Source organism: Dasypus novemcinctus, chromosome 8 (assembly GCF_030445035.2).
Source record: "Dasypus novemcinctus isolate mDasNov1 chromosome 8, mDasNov1.1.hap2, whole genome shotgun sequence".
In the NCBI taxonomy this organism is placed as follows: Eukaryota; Metazoa; Chordata; class Mammalia; order Cingulata; family Dasypodidae; genus Dasypus; species Dasypus novemcinctus.
This window is the reverse complement of record NC_080680.1, coordinates 111,340,242-111,363,763: the sequence shown is the minus strand read 5'-3', so window position 1 is coordinate 111,363,763 and position 23,522 is coordinate 111,340,242. Positions and strand designations below refer to the sequence as shown.

Below are 23,522 nucleotides of genomic sequence, written 5' to 3'. Positions count from 1 at the left end.
CTACGTGGGGACACCCCTGCGTGGCACAACACTCCTTGCGTGCATCAGCACTGTGCATGGGCCATCTCCACATGGGTCAAGGAGGCCTGGGGTTTGAACCGCGGACCTCCCATGTGGTAGATGGATGCCCTAACCACTGGGCCAAGTCTGTTTCCCAAGCTCTTCTTAAATATGTATTTATGTGACTTCTGTTAAGCAGAAATTCAGCAATTCAGAAAGACAGTCTTTAAATGAAAGCTGTTTCCAACCATATTGTATTTATGAACATTTTCCTCAATGAAGTTTTCTCTAAAGGTAAGGGTCATTAGTCAGAAATGAACTTGACTACCATGCTGTTTATATAACTGCCCTATATATTTCCAATCCTCTTCAAAATTAGAACATTTAAGACCATGCTTTAAATCTTTGGGATAAATATTCATCATAAACACCTCCCTCTCTTGATATTTCTTATTTATTTTAGTTTTCAATCTTTAGAGAACAGATTCTCATAATTCTGCACTATTATGTCCATGTATAAATTCCTCTGAGCAGAATATAATCTTCATGACAGAAGTCTATGGCCACACCACTAAATGTCACCTGCGATATGACTTTGCAAATTCCAACAGCCAAGATGGTCCTCCCCGCCAGGCTTCTGTCTTAGAGAAGGACAGTGTCCCCAGAAGGCAAAGCCAGGACAGGAAAAAGAAGTCATAAAAACCAGGCTTACCTTGCAGCTCTGTAACACTCCAGTATGGAAAAGTGCCATGAGAATTGCTCTCTGAGTCTCCAGTCATTCCTTGAGCTAACACGGGGTGTTTGATCTCAGAGTTGGCACTATCGGGGTTATAAATCAAACATTCTGTATAAAAGAGATACTCATAAAACAACAAGAAGGTTAATATTTAGCTTGTTCAATGTTTACCAGTGTGCATGGTGAGTGTTCATTTTCTTTTTCTTCTTTTTTAATAAGAAAACAGAAACGAGATATTGAAACCATTTGTCTAAGTTTATATGACTGGTAAGCAGAGCAACAAGACTGGGTAAAATTACAAACTACAACAAAAAACAAAATGGAAGAAGTTCGCTTTATGTGCATACTTGACGCCAAGCACTTTACGCACACTGGACCATTTCATGACAGTTTTGTGAGGTAAGCGGCAGGCCTCCCCCTTTTCACAGAGCATGAAGCAGGAGCACAGAGACGCTAGGGCCCTGCGTGAGCTCGCAGCCGTGGCCAGGCCAGTTCGGGCGGCCGTGGCCAGGCCCGGGTTCTTCCGGCCTGAGGCCCTCGCTCCCGGGCCTACAGCGGCTGGAAAGCTCTTGGCCCTGAACTCGCTGGACTCCCGAGTCACCTCAGCCCCCAGCCTCTCCCTGAGCCCCTGGGCGTCGGGAGTCTGCGTGGACCTGGGGTGCTGTGAGCCAGAAATGGCCGTCGCCCTCCCAAGAACTTCACCGCCCAGGGAGCTCCCTGAACCCAGGGCTCCAGGAGGCTCTGGGAGGACATATCCAGCCTCAGGGCTGTCTCCAGGTCCAAATGATGTGCAGTGGTTTTAATTTGCTTTTCCCTATTGACTCATTATATTTAGCATCTTTTCATATGCATATTGCTATTTGTGTAGTTTCTTCTGTGAAGTGTTTGTTTAAATCTCTTGCCCGGGGAAGCGTAGGTGGCTCAACTGATAGAGCGTCCGCCTACTACATGGGAAGTCCAGGGAACGCAGGGCCTCTTGACCCATGCGGAGCTGGCCCACGCGTAGTGCTGCCACGCACAAGGAGTGCCGTGCCATGCAGGGGTGTCCCTTGTATAGGGGAGCCCCACGTGCAAGGACTGTGTCCCGCATTGAGTTGACCTGCACAAAAAAAGTGTAGCCCGCCCAGGAGTGGCGATGCACACATGGAGAGCCGACACAGCAAGATGAACCAACAAAAAAAGACACAGATTCCGGTGCTGCCGGCAAGAATACAAGGGGACACAGAAGAACACACAATGAATAGACACAGAGAGCAGACAGTGGGGCCAGGGGGAGAAAAAAAAATCTCTTACCCGTTTCTTATTGGGTTCTGTTTTTATTATTGAGTTGTAAGAGTTTAAAAAATATATATATGTATGTATGTATGTTATGGATACAGATCATTCGTCTGAAGTGTGTATTGTGAATATGCTCCTTAAAAAAGAGCAGAGGTTTTTAATATGATGAAGTCTAATTAACCAAGTTTTTCTTTTGTGATTTGTGCTCCTTGTGGCTTAATATATCCCCCCAAGCTTGTGAAGATTTTCTTCTAGAAGTAGCAGTTACACTTAGGTCTATAATCCAGGCAGAATTAATTTTTTGTGATGGGATGAGTAAGAGTAAAGGTACTCCCCCCCCCCGCCATTAGAATATCCAAGTTGTTCCAGTGAAAAAAAATTATTTCCTTATCTTGACATCTCAGTGGAAGACCAAGTGACCATACATATAGAGGTCTGTTTCTAGACTCTTCAATCTGTTTGATAGATCTATATACAAATCACACTATCTTGATTATTGTAAGCTGCTTTTTCCAAAATAGACCTTAATAGCTCTGGTCTCACATGCTCTTCCAAATCCTTGCCACTCCTTCATTGAGGTAGAGTCAATGTCTTCTCTTCTTGAACTTAGACCAGAATTTTTGACTGCTTCAACCGAGTAAAGCAGAAGTGACATTATATGACTTTTGGAGGCTAGGCCATATAAGATGATATTGCTTCTCTCTGTCCATCTGTCTCTCTCAGGACATGCACCTTTGGAGCCACGAGCTGCCATGTAAGAAGTCTTATTACACTGCAGCCCCATGCTTCAGGGTCCAAGTGGACAAACCATGTTGAGGAGCTCTAACTTTTCCAGACTTCCAGTTGTTTAAGTTTTCTTAGCCAAGATTTGAGTGAAGGAGATGACCACAGACCTAGAACTGTCTAACTGCAACCTTATGAGTGACTTTGAGGTACAACTGAGTAGGTGAGCTGGTCGCAAATTCCTGATCCACATAAACCATGAGATAGAATAAATGATTATTGTTGCCTCGAGCCAGCAAGATTGGGGATGATTAGTTTTGCAACAATAGACAGTTAAGTAATAGCTTAATAATAAGTCTAATATCAAGTTAGGTAAGTCCTTCAACTTTGTTCTTTTTCAAAATAGTTTTTGGCTATTGTAAGCTTTTTGCATTTTCATATACATTTTAGAATCAGTTGACAATTCTGATAAAAAAGCCTGCCGGGATTTTATGGAATTTATAGGACAATTTGGGAAGAATTTCTTTTTTTTATCTTAACAGGATTGAGGCTTCTGATTCAGAAAATGGTATATATCTCACTTTATTTTGGTTTCTTTAATTTCTCACAGCAATATTTTGTGCTTTTCGATGTCTAGGCCTATCACTCATTTTGTTAAACATATCTCTAGATATTTCATGTTTTGAGATGCTATTTTAAATGGGATTATTAATTTAATTTCAAATTTTTCTTGCTGGTATATAGAAATACAATTCATTTTTGTATACTTATCTTATATCCTGTGACCTTGCTAAAGTCATTTATTATTTCTAGTAGCTTTTTAAAAAAGATATTAAAACTTAGGTTTATTATTTATTCAGTTATAATAATTTATAATTCAGTCACTTATTAGTTCTAGTAGCTTTTTAAAGATATTAAAACTTAGATTTTATTATTTATTCAGTTATAATAATTTAGAGTTTAAATGTTTATTTCTTCTCAGAGCAAAGATATACTTCTGTAAGACTTACTGTCCTGCTCTTTATTTGTTACCCTAGATAGCTATTGGTATGAGAGGAGAAGGAAGGGTGTGAAGGATAGAAATAATCGCTTTAGGAGAGTCCATCTGCTCGATATTTCAGATCTGGTGTGAGAGGGGAGGGTTGGTGGGTAAAGAGTAGATTCTAAAAGGTACCCATGTATAAATGAAGGGTGTCTCCCTCCCTGGAGTCCAGGCTGTAAGTGTACTTCCCAGTCCTCTAAGACGTATCATTCAGGCCACCTTGCTCAGCCCACATCCCTCACCCCAGTCAGTTGCCTTTCCTCATGGGCTGCTCTGGTGACTAACTCTAATTAGGCCCCTTGTTTCTACAACAGCCTGAGCGCATTAAGACAAAGACCTATGTTCTGCCTCCAAAGCCATTCCTGGCAGGTGGGATCAAGCAGAAAACATTGGGGAGTCTTAATGTATCACTTTATACCCTTCTAATCACATCCAGGGGCCACATATCTGATACGGTTTTCCATATGGTTTTAACTATTTTTAAATATAAAATGTGTATGTAGTAAAGAGAGGCTTTCTCCAGCTGTACTAGGAGGAAATCGACTGATCTATGAAGGAGGTCTGTTTTACTCCCTTGGTATACGAATCACCCAGAGGCTCAAGCTTGAACTCTGTGATCCGCTAGTTTCTGTGCTCTATAGTTTGCACCTCAAAGCTTAGCCAAGTCATTCACCATTACTCACCTAAAGTCATGATGAATCAGCACAAATCCATCTTTTAGAGCCACAGGAAAAAGTCCATGCTTACCAGAAGTATCATCTGCATATATTCATTTCTGCACATTAGAGAAAAGCCACCAGCAAGTTTGAAACAACTCTGAATTTGGAGTCACTCTTCATCTTATTTTAATTTATTCCATGTGTTCCACAAACTTAGCCTCTTCCCCATTCAGTATTGGTCTCTCCAATACTTTGCAACCTGAATCAGTGAACCTCCACCACTGTTGTTTTTTTAAAAAAATATTATATTAAAAAAAATGAGGTCCCCATATACCCCCCACTCCCCTCATCCCACTCCTTCCCCCATAGCAACAATCTCCTTCATCATCATGAGACATTCATTGCATTTGGTGAATACATCTCTGAGCACCGCTGTACCTCATGGTCAATGGTCCACATCATAGCCCACACTCTCCCACAGTCCACCCAGTGGGCCATGGGAGGACATACAATGTCCGGTAACTGTCCCTGCATCACCACCCAGGACAACTCCAAGTCCCGAAAATGCCCCCACATCACATCTCTTCCTCCCATTCACTACCCCCAGCAGCCACCATGGCCACTTTCTCCACACCAATGCCACATTTTCTTCGATTACTAATCACAATAGTTCATGAATAGAATATCAGTAAGTCCACTCTAATCCATATTCTATTCCTCCATCCTATGGGCCTTGGAATGGTTGTGTCCACTCCACATCTATATCAAGAGGCCTCTTCCACTCTTGAACCACTTTATCCTCTGGTCAGTCTCTAGGAATCTCCTGTTGCATTCTTCCCAGTGGGTAAACTCCCCATTCTCTACCACCACAAATTTCCACTCCACCACTGTATTTTCAGGGAAACAGAATGAGACCCTCCCTTCCTTGCAATACTGGAATGGGATGTACTTGTTCCATCTTCCAAGATTCTCCTGGACTCCAGTTATGGCAAAGAATCGTTCATCAGTGCTTACGATATAGTGGACCTGGAATCTGACATTAACTTGCTGAGATTCTGAAGAGATAGATACTACCTTTATTTTGTTTTCATAATTCACATCCTGACCATTTTCTTCCACAGCGGTGCTTCTGCCATAGTCCGTATCCTGGTTAGAGTCTAACACTGGAGACTCAGGACTGCCACTCAAACCAACATCTCCCCAAGATGAGTGTCTGGACACATTTCCCAGTCCTCATGGTCATCCAGGTCCTGAATGTCCAACTGTGCAACACTCACTTCTTCTTTAGCCCTTACCGTGAGCAAATTGATCGGCAGCAACTTTCCTACAAAACATGTATTTGCCTTAGCAGATGTCTCATGCACTTTTTGGAGGCTTTCATTTCTTGAAACTTTAGAGTAACTTTTAGAAATACCAGTCTCAGAGGGAGCTAGATATTCTGTGTCTGGCAACTGTCCAGAAGAAGCATGCTGTCTTGAATTGTCACAGTTACTGTCTTCCCCAGAAGGGTTCTGCAGTATCCATGCTGTTTCTTGCAGGTTACCAAGACCTTTGGTCTCTGAAGTCAAACATCCATTGCTTTCTTGAAGATGCTCTGGCTTGGTGACCAGCTCTTGCCTGGAATGTCCAGGGCTCAGTCTCCTGCTGCCACCCTGATGGTCTCCAGGAGCCTTAGCCCCCCCAGTAGGGGCGTCCTTCTCCTGCTCCATGTCCTCCTCATTCCTGTGCCATGCCACAGCAACCAGATGGAAAGCTCTCCAGCCAGGCCTCCTCTGACAAGCAATGCAGACCAGATGGTGCCATGGCTGAGAGACTGCAGCCGAGGGACACGATGGCCACTGGGACAGGCTCTAGGGTCATGCGGGCAGAGCCAGCTCTAGTAGTTTTGTAATAGATTCTTCATGGTAGTTTTATATGCATGATTAGATCATCTTCAAATAAAAACAATTTTACTTATGCTTTTTTAATATGTTGCCTTTTATTTCTTTTTTCCTGCCTTAATGAACCGGCTAGGACCTCTAGAACAATGTTGAATATAAGTGGTGAGAAGGGCATCTTCCCCTTGTTCCCAATTTTAGGGGAAAAGTGTTTAATCTTTCACCATCAAGTATCATGTTAACAGTAGGTTTTTCATAGATATTCTTTATCCAGTTGGAGAAATTCCCCTATTATTACTTTTCTGGAAGCTTTAAAAATCAAGAATGTTGCCAAGTTTTGTGAGAATTTTTTTCTGTGTCTATTGAGAAAAATCATATGAGTTTTCTGCTTTGGTGTATAATTATGGTGAAATACATGGATTGGATTACAAATACTAAATATTCAAATACCTGGTCTATTATATGTTATCTTTTTTATACATTGCTGGGATGGAATTGCTAAAATTTTATTAAAGACATTTACATTATGTCATGAAGGATATTGGTTTCTGGTTTTTGTTTCTTGTAATATGTTTGGTTTTAGTATTGGGCTAATGCTGGTTTCATAAAATGAGTTGGGAAATATATCCTCCTCTTCTATTTTCTGGAACTTTGTGTAAAATTGTCAATATTTCTTCCTGAGATGTTTGTATCCATCACAATCCATGTCTCAGAACTTCATTTCTTCTTATGGCTGAATAATATTTCACTGTGTATATGTGCTACCTTTTGTTTATCCACTCATCTGTTTATGGACACTTAGGTTGTTTACCATTTTTGGTTATTGTGAATAAGTCTGGTACAAACATTGATGTACAAGTATCTGTTTGAATCCCTGTTTTCAATTTCTTTGGTATAAATCTACAAGGGAGATTGCCAGATTATTTGGTTATTCTATATTCAACTTTTTGAGGAACCATAGGCTTGCTTTCTTTTTTTTTTTAAAGATTTATTTATTTATTTCTCTCCCCTCCCTCCCGCCCCCACACTGGTTGTCTCTTCTGTGTCTATTTGCTGCGTCTTCTTTCTCTGCTTCTGGTGTCGTCAGCAGCACGGGAATCTGTGTTTCTTTTGGTTGTGTCATCTTGTTGTGTCGGCTTTCCGTTTGGGTGGTGCCATTTTGAGGCAGGCTGCACTTTCTTTCACGCTGGGCGGCTTTCCTTACGGGGCGCACTGCTTGCGCGTGGGGCTCCCCTACATGGGGGACACCCCTGCATGGCACTGCATGGCACTCCTTGCGCGCATCAGCACTGCGCATGGGCCAGCTCCACACTGGTCAAGGAGGCCCGGGGTTTGAACCGTGGACCTCCCATGTGGTAGTCGGATGCCCTAACCACTGGGCCAAGTCCGCCGTCCCATAGGCTTTCAATAGTGATTTGACTATTTTACATTCCCACCAACAGTGCATGGGGGTTCCAATTTTTCTGTATTCTTTCCAATAGTTATTATTTTCAGTTTAAAAATAATTTCCCTCCCTGTTGGAGTGAAGTAATATCTTATTGTGGTTTTGATTTGCATTTCCCTAATGGCTAATGATGTTGAGCACTATTTCTATGTGCTTATTGGCCATTTGTATATTCACTTTGGAAAAATGTCTTTGCAAGTCCTTTGCCCATTTTTGAATTGGGTCATCTTTTTGTTGTTGAGGTGTAGGAGCCCTTACCACGTATATGGTTTGTAACTATCTTATCCCATTCTGTAGGTCGTCTTTTCACTTTCTTGAAAATATCCTTTGATGCACAAAAGTTTTAAATTTTGACAGTTAAATTTATCTGTTTGTTGTTGTTGTTGTTGTCATTTGTAAGAATCCATTGCTGAATCCAAGGTCATTCATGAAGAATTTCCCTAAGGTTATTTTCTACGAGTTTTATGATTTTAAAATGCTTTTATATTTAGGCACTTGGTACATTTTGAGTTACTTTTTGTGCACGGCATGAGGTAGGGGTTCAGCTTCATTCTTTTGCTTATGAACATCTTGTTTTTCCAGCACCATTTGTTGAAGAGATTATTCTTTCCTATTGCATGTACTTAGCACCATTGTTGAATATCAGTTGACCATTATTTCTAATGAGAAATCTACTATCATATCTTTGTTCCCGACTATGTATAGGGTATTTTCCCCTGGCTATTTTAAAGAGTTTTTTAAATTCTAAAATTTTAATTTTATTACTGGTTTCAACAATTTGATTGTCTGTGTGTTGGTGTAATTTCTTATGCTAGGTATTTGTTGAGCTGCTTGGACTTTGGGCTTATACTCTGCATCAGATTTGGAAAGTATTAACCATTATTTTAAAAAATATTCTTCAAATATTTTTTCTCTCTCCCCCATTCCTTTCTTATATGAGTCACATGCCCAAGATTTTCCATGCTTATAGTTATACCTGGATAAAGCTACTCTTATTTTTTCTTTTAACTGACAAGAGAGGTTGGTTTCAAGGAACTCTAGGTTTTGGAGTAAGAAGGGTGATAGTAAAACTATTTAACAACTAAATACAGCACGGACAATGACCATTAAGAATGGTCACTAGTTGTAAATGACAGGTAAGGCTGCACAGATGGTCAGTGCTGAACAACAGCTCTGGACCAAGTTCTGGGAGGAGAGAGTGGTTTAATTATCACCATCAAGGCTCTCTCCCCACCCAACATCCAGCCAGGAGTTGTCTTCACTTCCTTCCTCAGGGAAAGGAGTGGTATGTATGAGGGCAGCATGCTCCTCTAGCAAAGACCTGGCTGAGTCATTTTGACTAGCTGGTGAACTGGGATTTTGTCTTTGCCTGAGGTTATTGGAGTATTTCTCTGGCTCCTATGGTTGGATGGTTGACTCTCAAAATTTATTATCCACTAATAAATAAATACCAACACATGTGTGCTTCATGGATGCCCAGCACTTCTTATGGATGCCCAACTCAGTCACATGTCAGTGACCACAGCCTGCCTATCAATGCTTTCCTCACTCCCCCACCTCCTCCTCACCTCCATCCCATCCCTACTTTCCCAAATCTTGTGAAAATACTTTCAGTAATTTTGTGGGATGTGGACAAAAATGGTTTCTATTTACATAGGTTAACTTTTTAAATAATTAAAAAATTAAAGTAATCCATTTTTTGAGGCTATGTATAATTTGTGAATTCCTTACCTTCCCAAAACACCCCTTTAACATTTTGTTTTATATTTTTTCTTTTCTTTTCTTAAAAAACTATGATCTAATTAAATCCTGGTTGTAGTAAGAGGAAACATTTTTAGGAGGTACTGGGGATTGAATGCAGGACCTTATACCTGGGAAGCAGGCACTCAACCACTGAGCCACACCCACTGCCCAATGAGAGATGTTTTTTATATTCCTGCATGTACAGTGATATTTTCTTCCATTTCTTCTCCAGTGTCTTACTTTTTTTCATTTTGTCTTCAAAGAAGTTTTAGGACACAGTAAAGTCACAGGTAGAACACAGGGGCCTCCCATATCCTTCTCCTTTTCCCCCTTCCCTTATCAATAACCTTTTTATATGTGGACGGTACATTTGTTATAACTGATGTACAAATATTGAAACATAGCCACTAACCATAGTCAATGGTTTACATTATGGTCTACACTCTAGGTTACACGCTTTTATAAATTTTGATGAAATTCAACATGGCCTTTATCCATTGTTGCAAGATCATTCAGAACCCTTCCATTTCCCCCTAAATACCTCCTTTTCCATATACTCTATTCCTTTCTCCCCCTCCCCTCAGGGCCCACAGCAACCACCAGCTTTCCCTCTTTGAAGGACAAGATTCATAGTTACTTGCAACAACATTGAGGGCTTCACACACTGGTCTGTCCTCCCCTATTAGGAACCACCCATGCTCTCAAGTTTGAGAACATATCAGGCCTCCCCATAATGGGAGTCCAACTCCTTCCTTCAAGCTCGTTATGTGGGTCTCCACCCACTTATACAACCCACTATGACAAAATGCTCACTCACACATTCTCTGGAAGACTGCCCCAGGTAAGCCCCGTGCCAAATGCCCCCCATCCAACACCCTAAACCAGTAACCCGTCCTTGTCATATTGCCGAAAAGAGCTTTCCCAACATTGTAGTTAGGACCACATACCTGCCAATTCCCAGTGTTCACCTGCTCCCTCCCCTAACCCTACTGCGGTCCCACGGACTGTCCGAACCACCCTCCCCACCCCACACCCCTGTCCATTTGTACCACCCAACCCAATAGTATCACTACACCCCTGTCATATCCCTTCACTGCCCAGCCAATCACTTCCACCTTATCATAGATTTGTAGAGGTTAAAAAGAAAGCTGGTTCTTTGATGAAAAAATAAAGAAAAAAGAAACCTCTGCCAATGCTAAGAAAGAAGAAAAGAGAGAAGACACATTACTATAATATTAAAAATGAAGGAGGGTTATCATTACTTATCCATGGATATTTAAAGGATAGTAAAAGAATATTATCAAAGCTCTATGTCCTTGTGATGATTAGGCTCACGTGCCAACTTGACTACAGAATGGTGTCCAGTTGTTTTGTAAAACAAACACCGGCCAAATTGTATTGTGAGGACATTTGTAGACTTAAATCATCAGTGAAATAATTGCGTCTATGGTTGATTACATCTTTAATCCACTGAGGAGTTTGCCTTCATCAATGAAAGATGTCTTATCCAATCAGTTGAAAGCCTTAAAAGGAGAAGTGATTCCAGCAGTTAGAAGAAACAATTCTCATCTCTCCTTCAAACAACCAGTTACTCTTGGGGAACTCATCAAGGACCTTCATTGGAGTTCTTGGTTACAGCCTGCTCTGTGGAATTTTGAACTTGTGCATCCCTATGCTCAAGTGAGACAATTTTATAAAGTCTCATAATGTTTACAGATACCACCTATTGTTTTCCTAGAGAACCCTAATACAGTCCTGAAATTGAAAACTGATATGAAATAAACTGAATTCTTGAGAGAGAGAAATTACCAAACTTACACAAGAAGAAATTGATAGGGAAGCAGATGTGGCTTAAGTGATAAGACCTCCTCCTACCACATGGGAGGACCCAGGTTCGATCCCTGGGACCTCCTGGTGAAAAAAAAGAAGAAGAGAAAGTGTGCCTTCACGGTGAGCCAGTGCCCATGTAGTGAGCTGAGTGCCCACATGAGTGCCCATGTGGTGAGCCAGTGTTTGTGCAGTAAGCCAGTTCCTGCACAAGTGACTCATGCAGCAAGATGACAATGCAACAAAAGAGAGACAAAGGGGAGAGTCAAAGTGAAGCACAGCAGAAACCAGGAACTGAGAGAACAGCAGAGACCAGCAATTGACAGGGAACCTCTCTCCACATCAGAGGTCCCCAAGATCAAATCCCTCTGAATCCCACAGGAGAAAGATGCGAAGAGAAGACAAAAAGAGAAATAGATACAGAAGATCACACAGTGAATGGATACAGACAGCAAAAGCAGCAGGGTGGAGGCATGGGAGGGGAAAAAATGTTAAAAATAAAAAAAGAAATTGATAATTTGAATAATCCTTTATTTATTAAATAAATTGTATGAACAATTAATAACCTCCCCCAAAAGAGAGCACCAGGTCCAAATGGCTTCAATAATTTATTCTACCTTATGTATATAGGGAAGAAATGAGACCACTTGTCTCCCAACTGATACAACAAAACTTAGAGAGGAAAGAAGAAATACCTTATTACAAAGAACTGTTAAATATACTCTGAAAAATACATTTAAATTTAAAAAATAATTGTTGAATAAATTCAAGAGCTGTTTGTGGGGGAGTTATTGGCAGATGGGGAAAATAACAAAACAATGATCTCAAAACATTTTCTATAAAATTATGATAATACTGATATCAAAGTTTGCAAAGCTAGATAAAAATTAAATGCTATAAAAATTAATACAATAATTTAAACATATATACCTAAAGAAAATAATATAATGCTATTTCAGGACTGCAAATTATATAGTCCAAAATATATTCTGAATTTTAAAATGATATTATGATAATTTATATGATAATGTTAAGTAAGTTAAACAAACATGTCAATAGATATAAAAAATATACTTGAAGCAGATGAGCACCAGCTTCCCACACGGGTGGTCCTTGGTTCAGTTCCCAGTGCCTCCTTAAAAAAACACACACACAAAAAAAACACACAAGCAGATGAACAAATAGACAAAAAAACCTAGGGGAGCAAGTGGGGTTCAGTGGTTGAGCACCAACTTCCCACATATGAGGTCCTGGGTTCATTCTCCACTCCCAGTACCTTAAAAAAAATACTTAATAACATCCAGGTTCTATTCTTGATTTAAAAGGTACTTTGAATAGTATTATATGGATATGTTCTTAATAAGCTAATAAGTAATACATATACTTATATGAAACCCAAGAATTCTAGTGCCGTAATTTTTGACAATCTCTTCTGACTTTCTCACTAAATTTCAAGCAGGAAGATGATGGGGAATCCTTCATCCATTATCATTTTAAGATTGATTTTTCTGAATGAATTATTGACTGCAAATGTGTAGTTGTTAATGCTACTGATAGTGCTCAGAAAGCATGGCAATCTCAAGGAAAAAATGGAAAGAGAGAAACCAAATACATTTTTGTCTTTTTTGTAGAAGTTTCAGCCTTCCATAAAATACCAGGAGTTAATCTTGCTAAGTTCTCTTTGACTTTAAAACAAGGATTGCTTTTCCTCCAGTTTCCAATAATAGTTTTATCATTAACGTCTAAGTTATCATTAAAAGTGTCTTCAGCATCCACATTACTAACTACAGTCTCTTCAAAGCAATCTAGGACTTTTCCATCAAGCATTTCACAATTCCTCAAAAAAAAAAAAATACCCTTTACTCATTTATAAAATCATTCCAGCATTTTGGTAATTGCATAAGTACTACCCCATTCTTAGTAACAAATTCTGTATTAGTCAGCCAAAGGGGTGCTGATGCAAAATACCAGAAATCAGTTGGTTTTTATAAAGGGTATTTATTTGGGGTAGGATAGAAGCTTGCATTTACCAGATCATAAAGTGTGAGTTACTTCCCTCATCAAAGTCTATTGCCACATGTTGGAGAAAGATGGCTGCCGATGTCTGCAAGAGTTCAGGCTTCCTGGGTTCCTCTCTTCTTGGGGCTTGCCTCTCTCTAGGCTCAGCTGCTCTGATATCTCCACAGGGTCAGCTGTAAACTTTCAGGCAAACAGCTCATCTCTCTTCTGGGTCCTCTGTGGTGTCTAATCGACTCTCCGTTCTGCGCCTCTGTATGCGTACTTCCTGGGCTCCAGCATTAAATCTCCAAACTCCCTTCTCTGCGGTGCAGCTTCTCTGTGAGTCCCCACCCACCAAGAGGGTGGGGACTCAATGTCCTATTGGCATGGTGCAATCAAAGCCTCAATCATTATTTAATCAACTAAAAGTGAAACCTCTGAATCCAATATAATCTAATATGCCCAGAGGAACAAACCAATTTACAAACATAATGCAATACCTAGTTTTGGAATTCATAAACAATATCAAACTGCTACAGGGTCAATGATCTCCAAATCAATTTACAATCTCCAATACAATCCAAATAAAATATCCAAGAGCTTTCTTTGCGGAAATGGAAAAGCCAATCATTCAACTTATATGGAAAGGATAGAGGACCCAAATAGCCAAAGTCATCTTGAAAGAGAAGACTGAAGTTGGAAGGCTCACTCTTCCCAAATTGGCCACTGGAGGTTCTGAGGGCAGTGAGAGGAAAAACAGGTGTAATATGGGGATATTTCCAGGACTTGGGAATTGTCCTGAATGACATTGCAATGACAGATAACAGGCCATTATCTATATCGTAATAACACAAAGTTTTGTGGAAGAGAGTATAAACTACAATGTAAACTGTAATCCATACTTAGTGGCAATGCTCCAAAATGTGTTCATCAATTGCAGTGAATGTAGCACACTAATGAGGGATGTTGGTGTGGGAAAGTGTGGAAGATATGAGGAGCAGGGTATGTGGGAATCCCCGATATTTTTAATGTAACATTTATGTTATCTAAGTATCTTTAAAAAAAATGAAAAATAAAAAAATCACTTACTATAAAGCTGCAGTAATTAAAGTTTCATTGCACTGGCTCAAGGACGACATAAAGACCACTGGAATCAAATACTATAAAGCCACAGTAATTAAAGTTTCATTGCACTGGCTCACAGATGACATAAAGACCACTGGAATCAAACTGAGAATTCAGAAATAGACCCTCACATCGATGGGTAACAGATTTGTTTTTGGACTATAATTTTTTTTTAGTTAATTTTTATTTTTAAAGAAACTTTAAATTACATAAATTTTACATAAAAAATATAGGGGATTCCCATATACCTACTCCCTCCCCTCCCCCACTTTCCCCCATTAACAACATCTTTCCTTAGTGTGATACATTTGTTACAATTGATGAACAAATATTGAAGCATTGCTATTAACCATGGACTATACTTATTTATACTTTGCACTGCACAATTTTATAGGTTTTGACAAAATGCATAATGGCCTGTATCTATCATTGCAATGCCATGCAAGACAATCCCAATGTTCCCAAATTGTCCCATGTTACATCTATTCTTCCTTCTCCCTTCCCTCAGAATCTCTGGAAGGCACTACCTTTATATCAGTGATATAAATTCTTCCATTGCTAGAATAATCGTAAGTCTACTTAAGTCCATAGTTGCTTTCTCCCCTTATGTTTGTATATTCCTCAATTTGAGGATTTTTGGGATGGTGATGCCCCACTCTTGTTTCTGATTGAGAGGGGGCTTAGATCCCATAGGGTTGATGGATGGAACGGTCTTGCTTGCAGTTGCTTATTCTCTCTTTTTGGGATGGGTGGACATTGTCCACCATCATCATTTTGTTAGTTGTCCTGAGTGAGTTCAATGAACTGGAGAGTAGGTGTTGAAACTCTTGCTGAGATTCAGAGCTCAACCGGCATATGAACAGACCAAAGATCTAAGTCTCTGGGATGGATATTTAATGAGTACAGTGCTAATTATAGGTCCATATAAAAGGGCAGAAGAGTCTTGTGTAGGGAAATTGTAAATGAATTTAACTCTGATACATAGGGGAGCATATATTCTAAAGTAAGGCCCACTGACTGGATGTCGAATTCCTGAGATTATCTGCCCTGCCTATAGGGACTGGAGCCCTCAGTAGAACCATATTTAAGGAAATGTTTACTGGGGCAATCAATGAAATCCTGCTGAGACATGCAAAAGTATAAGCTCTTGAATGACCTCCTGACTCACTTTGAAATCTCTTAACCATGAAAACTCATATGTATTTAATACTTCCCCCTTTTGGTCAAGGTCTTTTTCCAAATGCATCTCTAGTTCGTGCTTGGTAATAATCCCTTGATGCCAGGAGGCTCATTCCTGGGAGTCATGTACCACACCAGGGTATGGGGAAGGTAGTGCATTTATATGCTGAGCTGGGCTTAGAAAGAGGCCAAAATTGAGCAATTAGGAGGCTTTCAGGAGGTAACTCTTAGGCAATATATAATATTAAGCTAATTTTCAATTTTTCAAGAAAGGATTAATAAGTAAAACCATCAACAGTGGGAAGTGGATGTGGCTCAACTTATAGAGCATCCGTCTACCATGGGTTCAATACCCAGAGCCTCCTGGCCCATGTGGTGAGCTGGCCCATGCTCAGTGCTGCCACATGCATGGAGTGCTGTGCCAGGCAGGGGCATCCTGGCATAGGGGTGCCCCATGCACAAGGAGTGCGCCCCACAAGGAGAGCTGCCCTGCATGAAAAAAGCACATCCTGCCCAGGAGTGGCACTGCACACATGGAGAGCTGACAGAGCAAGATGATGCAACAAATACAAGATGCAGTTTCCCGGTGCCACCCGACAATGCAAGTGGACGCAGAAGAACACACAGCGAATGGACACAGAAAGCAGACAATGGTGGGGTGGGGGGAGAAATAAATAAAATAAATCTTTGGAAAAAAGACAACCACCAATATCAAGGGCCTCTGGTAATGGTCTGTGTTTCTTTGCTAGGCACTGCCCATGACCTCAGGGGATTCTTACTGCTTTATTAAAGAATGTATCTTTATTAAAGAATGTATCTTTATTAAAGAATGTATTCCCAGGATGGGAATTCAATTTTCTTTGGTTATTGTGTGGATCTCCACCCACTGAAACAATGCCCCATGACCACTTGAGCATATTTATATGCCATAGAGGAATGTCCCATTTGCACCCCTCACCACGTATACCCCATCACTGACACCCACACCAGTGATTCTCCCCTGCCACAAATGCGACCCTTCTGTGATCCCAAACCTTCCCCAAAACAAAGTTAAAAAAATAAAAATAATAAGAAATTAAAATAATAGTAAAAAATAAGATACAAGAATAAAACAAAAAGAATAAAATATAAAAAATAAAGGTAAAAGTAAAAAAACTTTTTTTAAGTACAAAACATTAGTTTCTTCAATGTTTCATCACTGTGAGATCTGTTATCTTTTATGTACAGTGACAAATTTTTCTGTATGTTACCCCCGTGTCTTGTTTTCTTCCCTTCATCTTCAAAGAAGCTTTAGGTTATAGAAAAGTCACATAGAAAATATAGGAAATTCCCATACACCCAAACCCCTCCCCTTCCCCCATTTCCCCTAATCATAACACTTGAAATGCGTACGGTACATTTGTAACAACTGATTACTAATATAGTAGCATTGCTGCTAACTATAGTCAATGATTTACCCTATGGTTTACATTTTGCATTGTACACTTTTATAGGCTTTGACAAAATTTAAAATGGTCTGAATCTGTCATTGCAAGAGCATGCAGAAAAATTCCAATGTGCTATGCTCCATCTATTCTATTTTTCCCTCCCTGTCCCCTTGGAACCTATGGAAACCACTAATATTCAGTTTTTGAAGAATAAAAGTTTTCATAGTTACATGCAATGATATTGAGAGCTTGAGAAATTGGCCCGTTTTCTTTTGTTAAGCACTACCTATGTTCTTGAAAGATTCCTGCCTCTCTAATTGAGTATATAGCAGGAAACCACTTGGATTTTAATATTTTCTTGTTTATTTTGTGGGTATCCACTCACTGAAATAACACACTATGACAAGATGAGTACTTTCCTATTCCATAGAGGCATGCTATGGACAACTGATTTTTGACAAGTTTATCAAGTACACTCAATGGGGAATGAGTAGTCTCTTCAACAAATGTTGCTGGGAAAACTGGATAACCATGTACAAAAGAATGAAGGTGGACTCCTCCCTCATACCATATGCAAAAATTAACTCAAAATGAATCCAAGACCTCAATGTAAGAACCAAAATGATAAAAATTCTGGAAGGAAAAGTAGGGTAGCATCTTTAGGACTGTGTTAGTAGTGGTTTCCTAGACTTCATATTTAAAGCATGAGTGAGAATAGGAAAAAAAATAGATAAATGACTGAATCAACATTGAATACATTTTTTGCAAACAGGGAATTTATCAGGAAAGCAAAAAAAACCCTGTAGAATTGTTGCACGAGTCCTGAACTGCAGAAGAAACCCAAGATGACACTCGGAAAGGTGGAGGAACAGATTTATTATGCGCGGGCCCAGAGGAGAGCCAATCTCCAAATTCTGAGCCCTGTTTTTCAGTTTTCATAGGTTTATATAGGATTTTATGTGGGATCAGCATGACTTTTGCTCATTGGCTAATGTGTTGCTAGGTGAAATTTTGCAAGTGGGGTTACAGAGGCAGAATGCAGGTGCAAGGCCATGCTTTTGCAGGCTGATTTACAGAAGCAGGGGGCAGGAGTGGTTTGTTAGATTACAGAAGCGAGGGGCAAGAGTTGTTTGTTAGATGACAGAAGCGGGGGAAGGAGTGGCTCATTAGATATTTTTGCAAGGTTATGCTTTTCATTTCTCAACAATTCCCCCCTTTGATGCCCTTAAAATTTTTTATAGGGTGTCATTTGTGTAAGTGGCTTATATTCTCTTAGGGCCAGAAATCTTGCTGTTGCTCTCTGGGTTACTGTTGTTTCAATGAACCTGATAAGGGCGTTGACCATACAGGGACCAAATGTGACAAACATGAGTAAAGTGATCAGGGGACGTGCTAGGGGCAGGAGCCAAGAGGACCATTGTCCCAGATTCCAGCTCCATGACTCTTTTAATTCCCTTTTTCTTTTCTGAATTCATCTCTCAGCTCTTTTACTTTGATATAAACTATTTCTAATTGGTTGACGTAGTAGCAGCATTCTTCCCTGAGGAAGATGCATGTTCCTCCTTTTTCTGCTATAAACAGGTCTAGGCCTCTTCTGTTTTGCAGGGCTACTGCAGCTAGTGAGTTGACTTGGCTCTGGAGGGAGTCTAGGGAGTTAGTAAATCATTCTATGTCCTCCTTTAATTCTCGGGAGAGTTCGTAATAAAAGTTGAAGGAAGAACCCAATCCTCCCAGTCCAGTTCTTGCTCCCATGACTATACCTGCTCCTACAAGGGCAGTGGTGAGCAGAGCTCATTTGGCCCAATCTTGGTGCAGGTTTAGGGCTTGCTCTAGTTCATTTTCGGTGTATACCAACACTTCTGGTGTTAAGAACACCATGATGCAACTCCCCGTCCAATTGGCTTTTAAGCATCTATATTCAGTGCTTCCACATGGGAAGAACAATCCTGGGAGGCTACACTGGGTCAGGTTGTTTGCTAGAGTTTTATTGGCAATACATAGGCTTGCCAATATGTTGCAGGGATGGTCCCGACCCATTCTGATGTTAGATCAGAGTTTTTACCCAAATAGCAGGTTATATTGTTTTTATTGCCTTCTAAGAGAACTAGCTGGATGTTGAGGGCCATGGGGCCAATAGGGATGATTTCTTTTTTTTTTAAGGTCTCTTTATTTATTTCTCTCCCCTCACCCCTTTCTCTGCTCTCTGTATCCATTTGCTGTGTGTTCATCTGTGTCTGCTGCTTGTATTCTCATCCACAGTACTGGGGATCAGTGTCTCTTTTTCTTGCATCATCTTGCTGCATCAGCTCTCCATGTGTATGGTCCCACTCCTGGGTGGCCTGCAGTTTCACATGGGATGGCTCTCCTTGCACCAGGGCCACTCCTTGCATGGGGGGCACCCTTATGTGGGGGTATCCCTGTGTGGGCCGGTACTTCTTGTGTGCAACAGCACGGTGCATGGGCCAGCTCACCACATGAGCCAGGAGGCCCTGGGTATCGAACCCTTGGACCGCCTATATGATAGGCGGATGCTGTATCTCTTGAGGCATAGCCATTTCCCTCATTTTTTTTCAATAGTTCTGATTTTATTTCTTTCTTTATTTTTTTATTTCTCTCCCCTTCCCCCCTCCAGTTGTCTGCTCTCTGTGTCCATTCGCTGTGTGTTCTTCTGTGACCGCTTCTATCCTTATCAGCAGCACCAGGAATCTGTGTTTCTTTTTGTTGCATCATCTTGCTGTGTCAGCTCTCCGTGTGTGTGGCGCCATTCTTGGGCAGGCTGCACTTTCTTTCGTGTTGGGCGGCTCTCCTTACGGGGCGCACTTCTTGCGCATGGGGCTCCCCTATGCGGGGGACACCCCTGCGTGGCATGGCACTCCTTGTGTGCATCAGTGCTGCATGTGGGCCAGCTCCACATGGGTCAAGGAGGCCTGGGGTTTGAACCTTGGACCTCCTATATGGTAGGTGGATGCCCTATCCATTGGGCCAAGTTCGCTTCCCTCATTTTTTATTTTAGTTAAGGTTTGGTTGGGGTTCCACCCCGGAGAAGATCGGGTGCCTATGAAGGTTTTCCTTTAGAGGGGTAGGCACAACACACAGATGTTAGCATCTGGGTGAGTGTTAAGGAGGAGGGTATAACTGGTGTTGACTAGCCACTCCACCTGCCAAATGGGGGCTATGAGCTGAGTAAGTTGGTGGAGTCCCACTGATATTTGGGGCCTTCAGCTAGTGGGTGAGTTTGGCAAGGACCTGTTCTAAGAATTTTTCCTGGGCTTGGTCCTGCACCCCTCCTCCATTGGACATGCCTACTCATGGGAGATAGCTCCAGCACACAGTCTCCCTTGGGTTACCCTGGGTTTTGCAATTGCCCCAGTGTTTCATTGCACCCATTTAGAACTTTTGCCAGTTTTCTGAACATAGGATAACAGTTTGGATATTATAATATTTTGCTGGCACATAGGTGTAATAATTAAAGGCAGGGACAAGAGACCATTGTCTCTTGAGCTGCTTTAGCCTCTGTATAGTGGTGGATATGATGGCCTTGTAGCACCCAGTACAGTGGGGGTAGGGGTTGGTGGTGGCCCCAAGCCAAGTGAAGAAAAACAACTTAAAGTAGCAAAGCATCTACAAGACACAAGTACATTATTAAGATTAGCATCCTTTCAGCTACACTCCAGTCTCTGGGAGCTGTAGCTGCTAGTCCAGTCCAAACAGTAAGCTGAGCAGTCTGAATAGGAGTAGGAACTACAGGAATAGGAGTCCATCTAGTCAGGTGATGGCAATTCTCAGTGGCTCCAGGTAATTTGGATTTTCAAGGGACAGTCAGGTACAGAGTGAGTCATCCAGTTACCTTGTTTTTCATTGGAGTGTGCCCTTTTAACTCTAGTATGATGAATCCAAGGGCCAATACCTGAAATTTTGAGAGCAGCGGGGGTTACAAGGATAGCAGTGTGTGGGCCCATCCAGGTGGGCTGGATGGGCTCCTTCTTCCAGTCTTTTACCCAGACTAGGTCTTGGGGTAAGTATGGGTGTACTGGGTGGCCTAATGGGATGGGATTCTAAGACAGGACAGTTTTGTGTATTTGAGAGAGGGTTTTTCCTAACTTCTGGAGTGTAGAATCCTGGGCAGTTTTCCCTAGGAACCTGAGATTTTCCTTGAAAGTTTGAATAATTGGGGTTGGTTGTTTAAAAAGAATTTCAAAAGGTGAATAGCCTGAGGGTCCGGGGGGTGTGTCTGACTTTAAGGAGGGCTAATGGGAGCAGATTTACTCACTGGAGGCCAGTTTTTTTGTTGTTTTGTTTTGTTTTGTTTTACAGAACTTGGCTAGGGTGGTTTTGAGGGTTTGATTTATGCATTTTTACTTTCCCTGAGCTCTGGGGCCTATATGCTGTGTGGAGTTTTTACTTAATTCCTAACACTTTTGCTAGCTCTTGGATGATGGCTGCTATGAAAGCTGGGCCATAGCTGCTGCTTATGGATAAAGGTATCCCGTACGGGGAAATTATTTCTCAGAGCAGAGCTTTAGTTACTTCTCTTGCTCTTTAGTACAGGTGGGAAAGTCTTCCACCCAGTCACAGAAGGCACGCATTATTACTGGTAAGTACTTCATACTTTCGATTTGGTTTTATCTTTGTAAAGTTCATTATTAAGTTTTCAAAAGGGGTTGTTTCTGTGTGTTGGATGCTGGCTGGGGCCTGGGGACCTTGGGAGGGGTTGTTTTTAGCACAGGTTTGGCATCGGCTGCTAACGGTGGTGCAGAGGGAGGTCATCTGGGCAGTGTAGTAATAGTTCCCAAGCAGGGCTCCTAAGGCAGTTTTTTCCAGGAGGATGAGCTGGTGGTTTTGTTGAACAAGGGTGTAGGTGGCCCCCTTTGGGATGAACACTCAGCTATCTGGGAGTAGCCAGGTTTTCCTCTGCGGTCTGGTGCCTTCCTTTTCTCTTTATCCACTCTTGTTCTTCCTGGGTATACTTTAGATTTTTAATGTGCTGCTCTAAAAGGGACAGGTGAGGCACTGGTGGCGGGGCTTGCAGTTTGAGGGCTTTTTTTTGGTTGCCTGTTGAGCCGCTTCATCAGCTAGTGTATTTCCTTTAGTACCTGCATTTGTTTTCTTCTAATGTCCCCGACAGTGAATGACAGTGATTTTGCTTGGCTTCCGGACTACCTCTAGTAGTTGAAGGATTTTCTCTTTATTTTTTATTTCTTTTTCCCCTGCAGTTAGGAGTCTCCTTTCCTTATAAATTGCTCTACGGTTGTGTACAGTAGCAAATGCATATTTAGAATTAGTGTAAGTGTTTACTGTTTGCCCGGTGGCCAGTTATAGGGCTCGAATTAGTGCCCAGAGTTTTGCTTGCTGTGCAGATTACCCTTTAGGTAGGGGAACTGCTTTTATTACTTGTTTAGCTGTGGTAAGTGCGTATTTAGCAAGCCTTTTTTCATTTCTGATAAAACTGCTGCCAGTTGTGAATAGGGTTTGATCTGAGCAAAGAAGTGGCCTGTTCTGGAGGTCCGGCAGCCAGCATATGCTTTTTCTGTTTTGTTAGCCAGCAAGAGGTTATCTACATACTGAAGGAGAGTACAATTTAAGTTTTTCCATGGGTAGGAAACCAGATTCACTGCCAGGGCTTCTCCAAAAAGGGTGGGGGAGTTTTTGAAGCTCTGTGGGAGTCCAGTCCAAGTTAATTGAGTTTATTGTTGAGTCCTGGGACTCTTCCATTCAAAAGCAAATAGAGACTGGTTCTGGGGAGCTACCCAGAGGCAGAAAAAAAAAAGTATTCTTTAAATCCAAACACTTAAACCGCGTGGCCCCAGGCAGTACTGGCAGCAGCAGTGAGTTTCAGGGTGAAGTATTCCCCGCTTTTTGTGGTGGCCTTTCTCAATTGGTTGAGTCTGGATTTTCAAGACTTCTGCTAACAGGGAGACATGCTGTTTCGTTCACTTTTTTGCGTCCCCTTCAGCAGTGTTGTCCCCATTGACAAATACTTTCTTTGCAACTTCAAGGAGCTGGGAGATGTTTATCTCTGCGAACCTGTTTAGCTTTTGAAGTTGTTGTTTGATGTCCAGTGCTGCCTGGGCGACGAAAGCTGTGTCGACCATTCCCTGGGTTTCTGGGGCTTCTGGTTGAAGAGGGTGTAAATCTTGAAGGCTTTGCAGGTCGCTTATGAAAATTTCCCAGAGGTTTTTCAGGCTTTTGAGTGACAGACCATTTTGGACATGTTTATGGGCCGTCTCGCTCTTTCACATACCCCCTGAGGAGGGCTTTTCGATACCATTGAAGGGCAGCCTGTCCCTGATCTGTGTTAAAGTCCCAGGCCGGTTGAGCTTCTGGGGCCCATTCCTCTGGCTCCAAGACACCTGTGGGGGTCTATTTTCACAACTACTTTCTGGCTGTGAGGATCTGGCGTTTCTTTTCTGCATTGAACAGGGTTAGGAGGAGTTGGCAGCAATTACTTCAAGTGGGGCAGTGGG

At 41.4% G+C, this 23,522-nt stretch overlaps 1 pseudogene; it reads right to left on the bottom strand.

Annotated features, from left to right (window-relative positions):
• Positions 1–5,197: 5,197 nt before the first annotated feature.
• LOC101419787 (starch-binding domain-containing protein 1 pseudogene) lies at positions 5,198–23,471 on the bottom strand (annotated as a pseudogene).
• Positions 23,472–23,522: the final 51 nt, after the last annotated feature.